The sequence below is a fragment of the Tenrec ecaudatus genome, chromosome 9 (assembly GCF_050624435.1).
Source record: "Tenrec ecaudatus isolate mTenEca1 chromosome 9, mTenEca1.hap1, whole genome shotgun sequence".
NCBI lineage: Eukaryota > Metazoa > Chordata > Mammalia > Afrosoricida > Tenrecidae > Tenrec > Tenrec ecaudatus.
This window is the reverse complement of record NC_134538.1, coordinates 122,412,485-122,425,501: the sequence shown is the minus strand read 5'-3', so window position 1 is coordinate 122,425,501 and position 13,017 is coordinate 122,412,485. Positions and strand designations below refer to the sequence as shown.

The following is a 13,017-nucleotide window of genomic DNA, read 5'->3' as shown; positions in this document are numbered from 1 at the left end:
GGGCAAAGTCCCCGAGACGATGCATGGCCTTCACTCGCCCTTCAGATCTGGAACTGAACTTACCCCCAGGTTAGAACAACCAACCTTCTGAGATCAAAGGACACTGTTCCGAGGGTGCGGAAAGGAGGAGGAATAGGATAGGAAACCCAAGGAGGGCAGGAGTTATGTGATGGTACACTGAGGGATGGCATTGAAACACAATGTGTATGGAATGTTGCGTGTGAAACTCACAACCTGCTCAATAACCTTTGCTCACTTCTCAATAAAAGGTTAATAATTTTTAAGACATTCTTGGGACAATCATGAAAACTTGAATATGAACTGAATATCAGGGAACTATTAGTGCTTTCTTAGAAATGATAATGATGTGGTTATGAAGCAAATGCCCTGCTCCTTACAAGAGGCTGATTGTGGCATTTTGGGGTGAAATATATTTTTTAATCTACATCTTTTTGCCGATTTAATTTTTTAATCACAATAAAACATTAGGGTAGATGAACAAAGAGCTTCTTTAAAAAAATTTCTTAGCCAAAGTACTCTGCAGAACTGGTAAGCAGTACCTTCAGGTTACTCTCTGGGTTTGTAGGGCTGTGTCTGATCTGGTTCCTGCTCCCTGGGTGATATCCAGCCTGTGCAGGCTCAGCCCCGCCCAGGCCCCCGCAGCTCTGACGGGCACCAAGTCAATACAATGTTGAAGCAATTGAAAACTGGCCTAAGGGCCTAAAGCCTGCACTTCACACAATATTACAGGGGCACAATCTTTTCAAAAATGCATTTCAGGATAGTGTTGCTTTTTCTTCTCCTTCTTCAGTTTTGTCAACATAACAACACCCAGAACCCCAAGCAGTAGGTTTTTCTGGTTCAGATCTATACACCAGTGGACTTTTAAAGATGAATCTTTTTACCCAAGATCCCCTGGTGTGGGTTTACCGCCACGATGGAACCCAGCAGCCAATCCAAGGGAGCGAGAGGAGGCAGTCTGGTTCCCCAAAGATGTACAGCCTTGGAAACCCTAGTCCCGCTCTCCGCTGCCTTATAAAGTTGCTCAGAGACAGAATCAGTCTGAGGGAGAGAGGTGGGCTTGGTTTTTTCATTTTTGCGCAACACACCCACTGTTGAATTCTATTTTGATATGCCTCTATTTAAGGGCTGCATACTTTCACCACACTTAGTCCTTCTGCATGCTGGGCAAATAGGCCAAGAAGCTGGATGAGCTGAGAAACGCTGCATCAGGATTGGAGGAAGACCAGCGGCCATCTGCCCCGCGCAGATCACACAACCTTGCCTGCTGAAAGTGAAGAGGATTTGAGGCGCGCACCGATGACCGGCGCAAGACTGAAGTCAAACATTTCCTTTTACTCGGATGCACAATGTTCAAGGAAGCAGCAGTCAAGAACTCTAACGATCTACCGGTTACAACAAAACCAACCGACCCACCTGACCCAGTCGCGTTTTGACGCCTCACCCACCACCTTGTAGGTCAGAGGAACTACCCTGGTGCGTTGCCAGAGTATAACATTGTCTTTCTCGCAGTGTGCTCGGTAGCTTAGAACTGCACCCCTTGAACGTGTGAAAAGGCAAAGACGTCACTTTAAGAACTAAGGACAGCTCTCACTCAAGACCTGACGCTGTCAATCACCGGACAGGCATGAAAATGCTGGACAAGGCATACAGGAGACGGAGATTTTATGCTTTTCAATGATGGTGTTAGCAAAGCACAGTGAATACTTGGGCCTGTCCGAAGAATGAAAACCATCCGTCTTGGAAAAAGTACCGTCAGCACACGCCTTCGAAAGGAGGGTGGGGAGACTGCCTGTCCCGTACTTTGGACGTGTTATTATCAGCAGGGCCAATCACTGGAGGGCTTCGGACTTTGTAACGTGTGTGTGTGTGTGTGCAGTGTGTGTGTGTGTGTGTGTGTGTGTGTAGTGTAGCCAGAGAAAAAGAAGGTGGAATGACACGTCGCGGCACCTGCAACCCAGCGCACAAAACCAGCAAGAGCAGTGAGGATAGTCCAAGACGGCTGGACTTTCTTCTTGGTCTTCTTACTTTTGAATCATTTTATGGGCGGCTCGTACAACTCTTATACCATCCATCCATCCATCCATCCATCCATCCATCCATCCATCCATCCATCCATCCATCCATCCATCCATCCATCCATCCATCCATTGTGCCAAGCACATTTGTACATTTGTTGCCATCATCATTTTCAGAAGTTTCTTTCTACTTGAGCCCTTGGTATCAGCTTCTCACCCCCCCCTCCCTCATGAACCCGTGATAATTTATAAATTGTATTATTTTGTCATGTCTTACGCGGACCGATCTCTCCCTTCGCCCTCTTCTCTGCGGTCTGTCCCGGGGGAGCGGGTTATAGGTAGATCCCTGTGACCCGTTCCCCTTGCGGGCAGCGCTCGCTGGGAGTGAGAAGCGGCTCCAGGGCGCCGCTCCACAGAGCTCAAGGGTTTCTTGCAACCGAGGCTTGCACGTTGGAAAGCAAGCCCGACTCACGATTTCATTCTCGTTAGCCGTTATCCTGGGATGGGGGAAAGCAAGGACACTGAGATGAGAACCGGGCGGGGAGGTGGTGACATTTTAAAATTGCTAAGTGAGCACACTGGCCGGAGCGCTCCCGCTCCGACTGGGCGCAGCAGCATTTGCAGCTGACAGCGTGGACTCCCAGAGCGCGGGAAGCGGGCGGTCTCCCTGCCCCGGGCCGGCCGTCGGGCGCGCGCCCGTGGCGGGAGGGGTGCAGGGCATGCGCCCGCGCAGGGACGGCGGCCCCCGGGACGGACTTGGGCCGGGAGGGGCCTGGCGCGCGTCCTCCAAGATGGCTTCGGCGCGGCCTGGGGGCAGCGGCCATCTTGGCGCAGGCGGGCAACGGCCGGCTTCGAAGGTCACCGCGAGCGCGTGGCCGCGCCCGGGCCCGGCGGCGGGATGGCGAGGCGGCGAGCGCTGGCGCGCGCCCTGCAGCTGCTGCCGCCATGCGCGGCGCCGGGGGTCTGCGGGGGCGCGCGCGCGCTGAGCCCGCGAGCGCCCGGGGCGTCCGGCGAGCGGCGGGGGCGCGCGCGTGCAGCCGCCGCGGGCGCGAGGTGAGCCGGCGCCGCAGCCCGGGCGTCCGTCCCGGCGCCAACTGCTCGGCGCTTCCCGACCGGGCGGTCCCGGGCCGCGACCTCGGGCCCGGCGGGAGTCGGGGGCGGCCGTGGTGCCCTCGTCTGGGAAGTCGACGGGCTGCCCGGTCCCCAGACGCCGGCCCCGCGGAGATGCTGCCCTTGTGAGCGGCCGCGGTCCGCTCGACTTGCCGCCGCCCGCGGGGTGCGGAGCCTGCGCGTGTGGAGCGCCCGGGTGAGCAGCCGCCGGGCCCCTCGCCCCGCGGGTCAGAACGGACCCGATGGCAGTCCGGGGTGCGCGGGGGTGGCCGCCGGCCGCGGGCGGCGGGAGGGCGGGAGAAGGACGGGCTCCCCACCCCGGCCGAGCGCTGCAGCCCGGGAACCGCCGAGGGCCAGCGCCGCGCGGTCCCGTCGGGTCGCTAGCGGTCGGCACGGCGGTCGCCGGAGGCGTTTCCCGTCCGGGGTGCCCGCGTGGGTGTGGGGGCCACCGGGGGGGGGCGTGGACCTGCTTTGGGCGGCATATAAATGAGTGAGTCTCCAACGTCGGCCCAGCGGGTAATTTCGTCTTCGAACCGCATTTACCTACGGAAAAGCCGAGCGCGCAGGTTTCCCTCTGCGAGCGGAGAGGAGGCACGCGTGGGAGAGGAAGGCCCGGTCGCCGGGGCGCCGCGCGGTGGGAGCAGGTGCTGGCCCTGGGTTGGGGTGCGCTTTACCGCGGCGTGTAGTGCCTTCGCCCCCCCCCCCCCCCCCCCCCCCGGCCCCCGCTCTCACCCCTTATTGCTCTCTGGGGTCCCCGCAGGGGAAGGAAATCCTCGTCCACAGGCTTTGGCGGCTCACGTGAAAGCTCCACAAGCGGACCTGGAAACTTATTAAGGGAATGAAAAAAGTTAACCGCTTAAAAACAGTCATTTAGCTCCTGCCCTTCCGTTGACTGTAGGCTCTGCGGTCTGTGTTCCCTGTGACCCATTTGGAGGGTTTGCTTTTGTTCAGCCTGAAGTGCTCTGGTATTTAATAGTTGGGATTCATTTATTCAGAGAGTCGTTCTAGAATGGCTGTAAAGTTCTCAGAAAGTTAGAGTTAATCCCCATTTTTCTAAGAAATGGTAGTCCAGTGGTTCCGATTGCATTTTCCAGTTCCATTGGTTTTGATTTAGCCCCAGGCGCCAGCGCTTTGAGAGAAATTCTGTAACCACAGAAAGGAAACGTTCATCTATACCCGTCATTGCCAGATAATAGTAGATGTGTTAAAGAAGAAATTTCTGGCAAGTGTACATATTCAGAAGAATTCAAGAGAGATTGACTTTAAGTCAACTGACAGTGTGGTCATGATTTTCAAAGATTTTATTTATGCATTACGGAAGCAGATGAACTTTGGGCCTCTACTTAAATCTTACCTCAACACAAGATCCTTCCTGACACAATTGCTGGGGACAAAATGGGTGCATATGCAAATGTGGTGAAGAAAGCTGATGGTGCCTGGCTATTCAAAGATGTAGCGTTTTGGGATCTTAAAAGCTTATAGTCAAATAAAGCAGCCATCTAGCAGGAAAGCAACAAAGCTCACATACAAGCAGCACACCAGCCTATGTGATCATGAGGTGTCAACGGGAAAAGGTACCAGAAATTCAAAACCAAGCAACCAAATCAATGGGAAGGGGCTTGGATGTAGTGGAGACCCCAAACCCACCTGCAAGATAATTGGACATTCCCTCTCAGATGGGCCACACAGAAGGGATGATAAATCTAGGGTGTGGTATAGCACTAATGATACACATAACTATCCTCTAGTTCTTTAATATTCCCTCCCCTTACTATCATGGTTCTTATTTTGTTTTATCTCATTGATCCTGTTAGACTTGTGTATGTCCATTGGTATCATTAAGATGGTTCCATTCATGAAAGCCAAGGTAGGTAAACCCTTCAGAAATAGGAACAGGAGTGATGGTTCCCTGAGGGAATGGGAAGTGCGGGGTGGGGGGACAGGGAGGAGGGGTTGCTGATGCATTGACGACTGTATACCCCCACCCGGAGCAAACTGGAGCTGTGTGTGAGTGGATATATTGGATGGTGTAAGATGTGGCAAAAATATATATATAAAGAGGGCTCCTGTGGAGGGCGGGAAGGGACAGGCTAAAGGAACTGATATCAAGGAGTTCAAGAAAGAACGAGTTTGAAACGGACTGGTTGCAATTGAACAATACTGCTTGATGTGATTGAACTATGGAAGGTTATGATGGCTGTAAGAACTCCTAATAGAATGATTTTAAAAAAAGATTTCATTTCGCTAACACCTGCAGACCTTGCTGTGGGAGAGTGTCCGTCGTCTCCAAGAGAGGAAGATACTTATTTCTCACACCCTCATCTTCACCCACAATTGCAAGCCTTATTGTACATGTGTTATGTTGCAGAATTTAGTGGTAAAATTAGCCCAGGACAGTTGAAGCTAAGCGTTCCACCATAGGGTCTCCGTTACACTGTAGTTGCTGTGGGCACCCATTGTGTATGACTAAGAAGGGGATCATGGCAGTTTGGATATTTGTGAGTTTGGAAAACGGAAAATTTTTTAATGAATGTTCAGTCTGTGTTTGGGAAATATTTGCCTGTGATTTCTTGTAGTTCTCTTTCATTTTGTTTTTCTTTGTGCAGTGGTATGTATCTGTGGATAGGCTGGTTTTTTCCATTCTGTTTGCTCCTGTTTGGTGAAAAGAGTGGTGGTAGCTGGAGAGCTGTATTGACCTAAGTATTTTAGGTGACACGTACATGACCAAAAAGTGTTTTTATTGGAGTATTCGTGGGGAAATCCATAGCACAGATCAAGAATACCTTTATCATGAAGGCTTATGAGGGCATGTTAGGTAGTGGGCTAGGTAACTGAAAAGTCAGAAGTTCGAACCCACTCGCCCAACCTGAGGGAGAAAGATGAGGCTTTCTAATCCTGTACAGATTCCAGCCTCAGAAACCCACAAGGGCAGCTCACCTCTGTCCTATGGCGTCACTGTGAGTCAGAATACACTCTATGACAGGGAGTTTGGAGTAAGAAGAAAACAAACCCCGTGATTTCCAGCATGAACTTCAACTAAAATCTCCTTCTATCTGCTGTCATACCGAAGAGTTCTCCCTGTGTGCAATTTACACAGCTTCGTCCCAGGTGTCTTTTGAGCGTTATAGTCATGCAATCTGTTTACGAATATTTTATGAAGAAACTCCTGCAACAGATTTCGTTTGAACTCATGTGTCCCCAGCAGCAGTTGGTTTCTTTGTGTCAGGGCTAACAGTGCCCTCACTGAGTTGGCTAAATAATGTTAAAAAGCTCTTTCATTGATTTTTTTGTATATTTACTTTTAGTGTGACTTTGTAGATTTAAACTATAGGCGATTCTTATCCCCATTCTACAGATGAGGAAAACCGGAAACGGAGTCTCAGAGACTTCCGTCACATTTGCCAAAGTCCCCGAGTAGCACAGCAATCTGAGCCGACGGCAGAATGACTCCAGACTCTTGTCAGAGTGGTCAGCCCAGGAAACCTTCACAGAGTGCTGTGAATCATTAAGTTCTGGTCAGCGACCCAGCCCTGGATTGTGCCTCTAGACCCGTAATTGCTGTTGGGGGCTGACCAATTGATGGTAACTGGTAATGATCCCATGTGACAATGTAGAACTTCCCCGTAGGGTTTTCTTGGAAGCAGAATGCTAGCTCGTAATCCCTTGCGTTTGATGTGTGGATTTGAACCTCCCATCTTTTGGCAGTGCAGTGGGTTAAGTGTTGGGCCGCTAATGGAAACGTCTGCAATTCAAACCCATTAGTCAGCCACTCAGCTGGACAAAGAGAAAGCATTCGACTTCCCTAATGACTTCAGTCTTGGAAATCCTGGGGCCAAGTTCAACTCCGTCCAAGAGCATTGCTTTCAGAGGGAATCCACTTGATGGTGTTTACGGCTGGAGCTTTTCCTCTAAGCAGCCTGGGTTCTAGCTTCAACCAGAACTGGGGACCCACGGAGGTCTTGTAACTTTTTGGCTTGGCCTGTTTCACCTGTAAAATACAGGGATAACTCAGGTCATAACTCTGGTCATGGAATGTGCAGGTTGGATGGGACCATAGAGAGTATGTACCCAGACCAACTTCATGTATATACACACTTGTATTTTCACAAGACCTTTGACCTATCAGGATACCACAGAACTGAAACATCAAAAGTAGAATTTTCCACCATTTCACAAAGAAAAGAGACCTTAAAGCTCTTAGTTAAAAGTTGATTCCTCTCATTAAAAAAATAAAAGTTGATTCCTCTCTTACCCTTTCGTCATAGCATTCACCCACTGCCTTGCAGTTGATTCTGACTCACAGCGACCTCAGAAGACAGGCTAGAACTGCCCCTAAGGGTTTCCAAGACAGCAGCTCCTCCTCTTCTTCCTCCTCCTCCTCCTCTTCCTTTTTTTCTCCTCCTCCTCTTTCTTCCAGCACTTCATCTACTTGTCCTACAATTCAATAATCCAGTCATTTAAAGAGGAGTTTTACAAGTGTCACCACAGTCAATTCTAGAACATTTTCTAACTTAAATTCACGTAATTTTTTTCTAATTGTGGCAAAAATATACACAGCGAAACATTCTCCCATTCCATAGCTTCTACACGTATAATTGAGGGCCATAGATTATACTCTTGATGTTGTACAACTATTATTGATAGCCTTTTCCAACTTACTCCACCACCATTAACATAAACTCAGTGCCCCGGAAACAATAACACTTGCTCCTTTGTCCATGGTAACCATTGGTCAAGTTTGGTTTCATTTTTTTTGGTAGTTTTCTTGATAGCGTCTTCACATATGTACTTCCATGGTTAAATTGCTTTTTAAAAAGAGTTGTATCTACATCATCACAATCAGTTCTAATGCTCCCGGATCCATTGTTTCCTCAACAAATCCCCTCCTGTCCGCCCCCCCTCCCGCACATCACCAAGAAACCATTGCATCAGTGATTGTCTCTTTTCTTTTTTTTTTATAAATCATTTTATTGGGGCTCTACACTCTTATCACAGTCCATACGTGCATCCATTGTGTCAGCACATTTGTGCATTTGTTGCTAGTAATTGTCTCTTTGTCCACTCCTTCTGTGTGTCACAGACTGGGAAACCCAACAGAAACAAACAAACAAAAAAATGGCAAGAAGAAAATAATAATAATAATATAATAACATTTACCAAATCATTTTTGTGAAAATACCAATAAAGGGTAGGAAAGACAAGACCACGATCAATATTTTAAAAGCCAAAGAAGAAATATTTGTCATGGAATGTGTTAGTCTGGGTTGACTAGAGAAATAAATTCATAGACTACTCTTATGTGTATAAGAAAGAGCTTTATATAATAGTACAATTGTTAGTGAGAAACATCCCAGCCCAGTCCAGATCAAGTACATAAGTCCAATATTAGACCATATGTCCAATACTAGTCCTTAAATTCCTCTTTAGACTCATGCAGCCATGCAATAATGCCAAATGCAGGAAGATCACAGGCCAGTGGGTGGTAAGTCTTGTAGATCTAGTGGTGATGGGAGGATCCCAGTGCTGGCATTGGTCTCCACATTAGCTCCTCCAGCTCCAGGGCTCTGGCTCCGTCAATGTGATTTGCCAACAGGAATGTCTGGCAGGGACACCAAGCAGAGAGTCTGTGCGGGTCTGACCTCTGTGAACGATTTATCTTAGGGCCTCCAGATGAGGTCATCATGTTGTGACGTGAATGACAGGCTAAACTCCACCCCTTCACTCTTAATAGTTTCAAGTTGGCACCAGATTGTGTAATTGCCACATGAAACAAGCGAGAAATACTTGAGCCTAGATGATTTTCTGGTTGGCTCAGAGAGAGGTCAACTGACCAAGTATTATACCATGGTCTGATTCAACATAATCAAGTTTACAGTAATCTCTGTCTGATAGTGAAACTGTTTGAGTCCCTTGCCTGTGCTTAGAGGGGATCTGCCAGAGGCTTAATCTGACTAGATAGAGACGACAACTCTTTATGGTAGATAACCTCATCTTTCTACTGGAAGCTGCTGGTGGTTTTGAACTGCTGACCTTGAAGTTATCAGTCCAATGTGTAACACACTATGCCATCAGATTTCTCTCCTCATAAAGTATTTCATTTTTATATTGTATGTAGACCAAATATCCAATGTGTATAATTGTTTGCTTGTTGTACAGAGTTCATGTTTTGAATCTAATGAGTTATATATACTGCTGAAGCCCATATTGAAATAGCCCCAATTTGAAGTGTTGGACACAATACATTTTAAAATTGTGGGGTGAGGGAGGGAGGGGGAAAATGAGCTGATACCAAGGGCTCAAGTAGAAAGCAAATGTTTTGAGAAGGATGATGGCAACAAATGTGCAAATGTGCTTGACACAATGGATGGATGGATGGATTGTGATAAAGAGTTGTACGAGCCCCCAATAAAATGATTTTTAAAATTGTGGTTAAAAAGATATTATAATATATTTGGCATTTAAACTGTGTTTATGTGTACAATTCAGTGATGTTAATATTAGTCATATGTAGAACCATCATCTCTTATGGACAACTTGTAATTGCTTTCTAATAGCACGTAAAATTACTTTCACTTGAAATGATTGAACCATCTCCCATTTAGAGTAAATTTTTCATTACAATCATGTGCTGCACTTACAGCTTTTACATAATTGAAAAGGCTTTGAGTCATTTCTTGCCTAAAAAAACAAACTCACAGCTACTGCGTCAATTGTGACTCACAGGGACCCTCCGTAATGTTTCTGCAACTATAAATATGGAACAGATAGCCTTGGATTGACTGGTGGGTTTGAACCACTGACCTTGTGGTTAACAGCCTAGCCCACAGTCCCACGAGGTCTCTTTTTTCTTGTGCTAAGTTCACTGCCGTAGAGTTGACACTGACTCATAGTGACCCTACTGCCCCTCTGGGTTTTTGACACTGTAACTCCTTATGGAAGTGCAAAGCCTCCTCTTTCCCCTCAAGAGCCGCAGTGGTTTCACACTGCTGACTTTGCGGGTAGCAACCACTGTGTCAAGTAAGAATAAATAGAGTCCGCTGCACCAGACAGCCCTGTTCTCACCGTCCTCAGTGTTCTTTGCTAAGACTATAATTCAGAGGCTCCAATTTGTCTCCTCTGCTCTGTCTCCACTGCCCAGCTTTTACAGGCCCATGAGGCATTTGAAAATGATATGGTTGGAGTGAGGGCCTCCTTAGTCTTCAAAGTGACATCTTTGCTTTTCCACACGTTGAGAAATCTTTTGCAGCAGGTTCGCCCAATGAACACATCATTTAGTCTCTTCCTGCCAACTCAGAATCCTTAAGAGAACTGCCACCTTTTCTCCGTTTATCTTGATGCCGCTTTTCGGTCCCGCTGTGAGGACTGTTGGTTGAGGTGTAATCCGTACGGAAGACTGTAGTCTTTGATCTTCACCAGTATGTGTTTCAAATCCTCTGCACTTCCAGCCAGCCAGGTTGTGTCACCTGCACACGACAGGCTGTTAAAAGAGTGTTCCTCCGATCCTGAGACTGCAGCCTATAGCCCTCTTTCTCAGGTTATTTGCTCTGCAGACTGATTGCATAAGTAGGGTGAAAGACTACACTCTTTAAATATAGGCAGATAGAAATAGAATTCCACCATACATGCTCGGGCAAAACAAAGCCTGCTGCCCTCTAATGGATTGTGACTTCTAGGGCAGAGTAGAATGGCCCCAGAGGTTTGCCAAGCCTACAAATCTTGCCTGCTTGTAGTCCTGTTTCTTGGATTCTTTGCTCAGCATACAGACTGACTATGGATGAAGGTGAAATCTGACCACACCCTTCCTGCTTTTAAACCACACATCACTCCCTTGATTGGTTTGCACACTTGCCATTTGGCCTCTGTGCAGGTTCCAGGTGAGCAGTGAGTCTACTGGAACCCATTGAAAGTGATGAAGCAGTGGTAGAGCGGTGAAGACCCCCACACATGCCTATTTCCACGTCTAGTTTTCCTTGTCTCCTTAGTAAAAGACCCCAGTTGTACATGGGCTGACTCAGCACTCCATTACCCAACTGTCCACGGTGGCTGTCCACGAGAAAACCTATGCCACCTACACCGAGCAGACGGCACAACGGGCAAATCCCAGCCTCATTGCTAACTGCCCCGGAAGGGTCACCATGCATACCATCCCCAGCCAGAAATGGTCCCTGATGTCCCAGGGCCATGTTTACATCACCATAGTTGATAGCCACTCACCTGGCCCCCTGGGTCTGACCCTCACCACCCAGAATTATCTCAGAACGAACAGGTCATGAAGGACAGCATCCTCTGTCTAGAATGGACTCCCTGTGCAGCCAGCCCTCTCTGCTCCCCCTAGGCTGCTCAGGGGGACTGAGTACTGGTGTGTGCCCACGTCAGCTTTTGGACCGAGCTGCTTGCCTCAGCTGAGTTCTGGTGCTCTGGCTCAGTCCAGGCCCCTCTCTAACTTGGAGTGCGGGCCAGCGAAGAAGCACAAGCTTCCTGGCAGACAGTTTAACGGGCGTTTATTTCAGTCTCTCCTAAATGCCTCTGTGCTGGTGGCTTTGCTGATGTCCTACTTATTTGCCGATGCATAAGGCCTCTCTCTCTGCTGTTCCTGCCTCTCTGTTAATAAAATAGTAGTTCTCGACTCTGCCTGTACGTCAACATCACCCCACAGCTCTGTGGGGAATTCTGAAGTACAGCCAGCATGGAGAGTCACGGCCCGAAGATTTTGTATCTAGCCCTGCTTGGAAATGCTCCAAGAGGAATCCCATGTTATTCCCCAGGGGTCACACACTGGAGGTAAACCCCCCTTACCTGACAACCCGTTGGGACTATGGGAGTAGAGGGGGGGAGGGGGGATTAGTGGAGCCCCTTGGGTAAGAGAGGCAAGACACTGAAATGCTTCAGGAGTTCTTTCAGGGCTGGTCTTGCTCCTCTGTTTAGCCTGTTCCCTCTGGGAGTTTTCCATTGGCTCCAAAGAGCCTCCTTAGCTGGGAGTCTCACCCTGGGGAAAGTGCAGGTGTGGACATCAATTAGTGTCTGCTTTTGCCCATTTCTTCCCATGGTCTCACCCAGGGGATATACAGGTGTGGGATGTGGGGGAGGGTGATTATATTATGTATTATTTGGGGAGTCTTAGGGCACCTCCTGGCGAATCCAGGAGGGTTGTCGAGGCCACAAGGAGTGACGGGGTCTGAGCAGAAATGCTGTGGGGAGGTGTTGTTTTCTCTTTCTTGGGGGACTCCAGGAAGCCCAGGCCTCCTTATTGACATCGAAGGATGAAAACGCACCCCATAGTTGATTCCGCTTCAGAGCACCCGTGCTGCTGCCTCGTCTCCGTTCCTCCGGAGTGCAGACATTCACAAATGAAAGCCATCTCCGGCTAGCCCTTATTGGGGGCAAAGGCTTGGCACCCTGTGGATCACGTGGGGCCAGCTGTGGCGCGCAGGGGTGCCAGGGGTTGGAGGCTGACTCAGCAGCAGCTCACAGCCAGGCCCTTTAGCCAAGACAGTGCACAGTGAACAGCGGTGTCCAGTGACCGAGCGCCTACTCTGTGCTGGGACAAGGCTATGCACTGTGTACAATTTGTCCTTTCTCCCAGTGAATTGGCACTGCTAGTATCCCTATTTTATTGATAAGGAAAGGAGGACAAAGGGGCAACATTGGGAAATCTGAACTTCAATGTGTTAATCCCTGACTCTCCTCTTCTGGCAGTGTGTTTTTTCCTGACAACTAATTAAGATGGACTTTAATTCTACTCATTAAAAAAAATATGCTTCTTACAATTTATGCCACTATGTCCTGGTATTATTAGACAGACTTACTAAATGGAATTTGGGGACCTTTAAGTGCCTTTAAAACACAAGCTTCTCTTAGTTAACCATTT

At 48.5% G+C, this 13,017-nt stretch overlaps 1 protein-coding gene across 1 annotated transcript in view; it reads left to right on the top strand.

Annotated features, from left to right (window-relative positions):
* Window positions 1–3,116: 3,116 nt before the first annotated feature.
* NAPEPLD (N-acyl phosphatidylethanolamine phospholipase D) overlaps window positions 3,117–13,017 on the top strand; it is a 42,167-nt gene continuing 32,266 nt past the window's right edge. The window contains exon 1 of the mRNA XM_075558506.1: window positions 3,117–3,345. The gene's annotated coding sequence lies outside the window, so the exon portion shown is untranslated. The remainder of the gene's footprint in view (window positions 3,346–13,017) is intronic.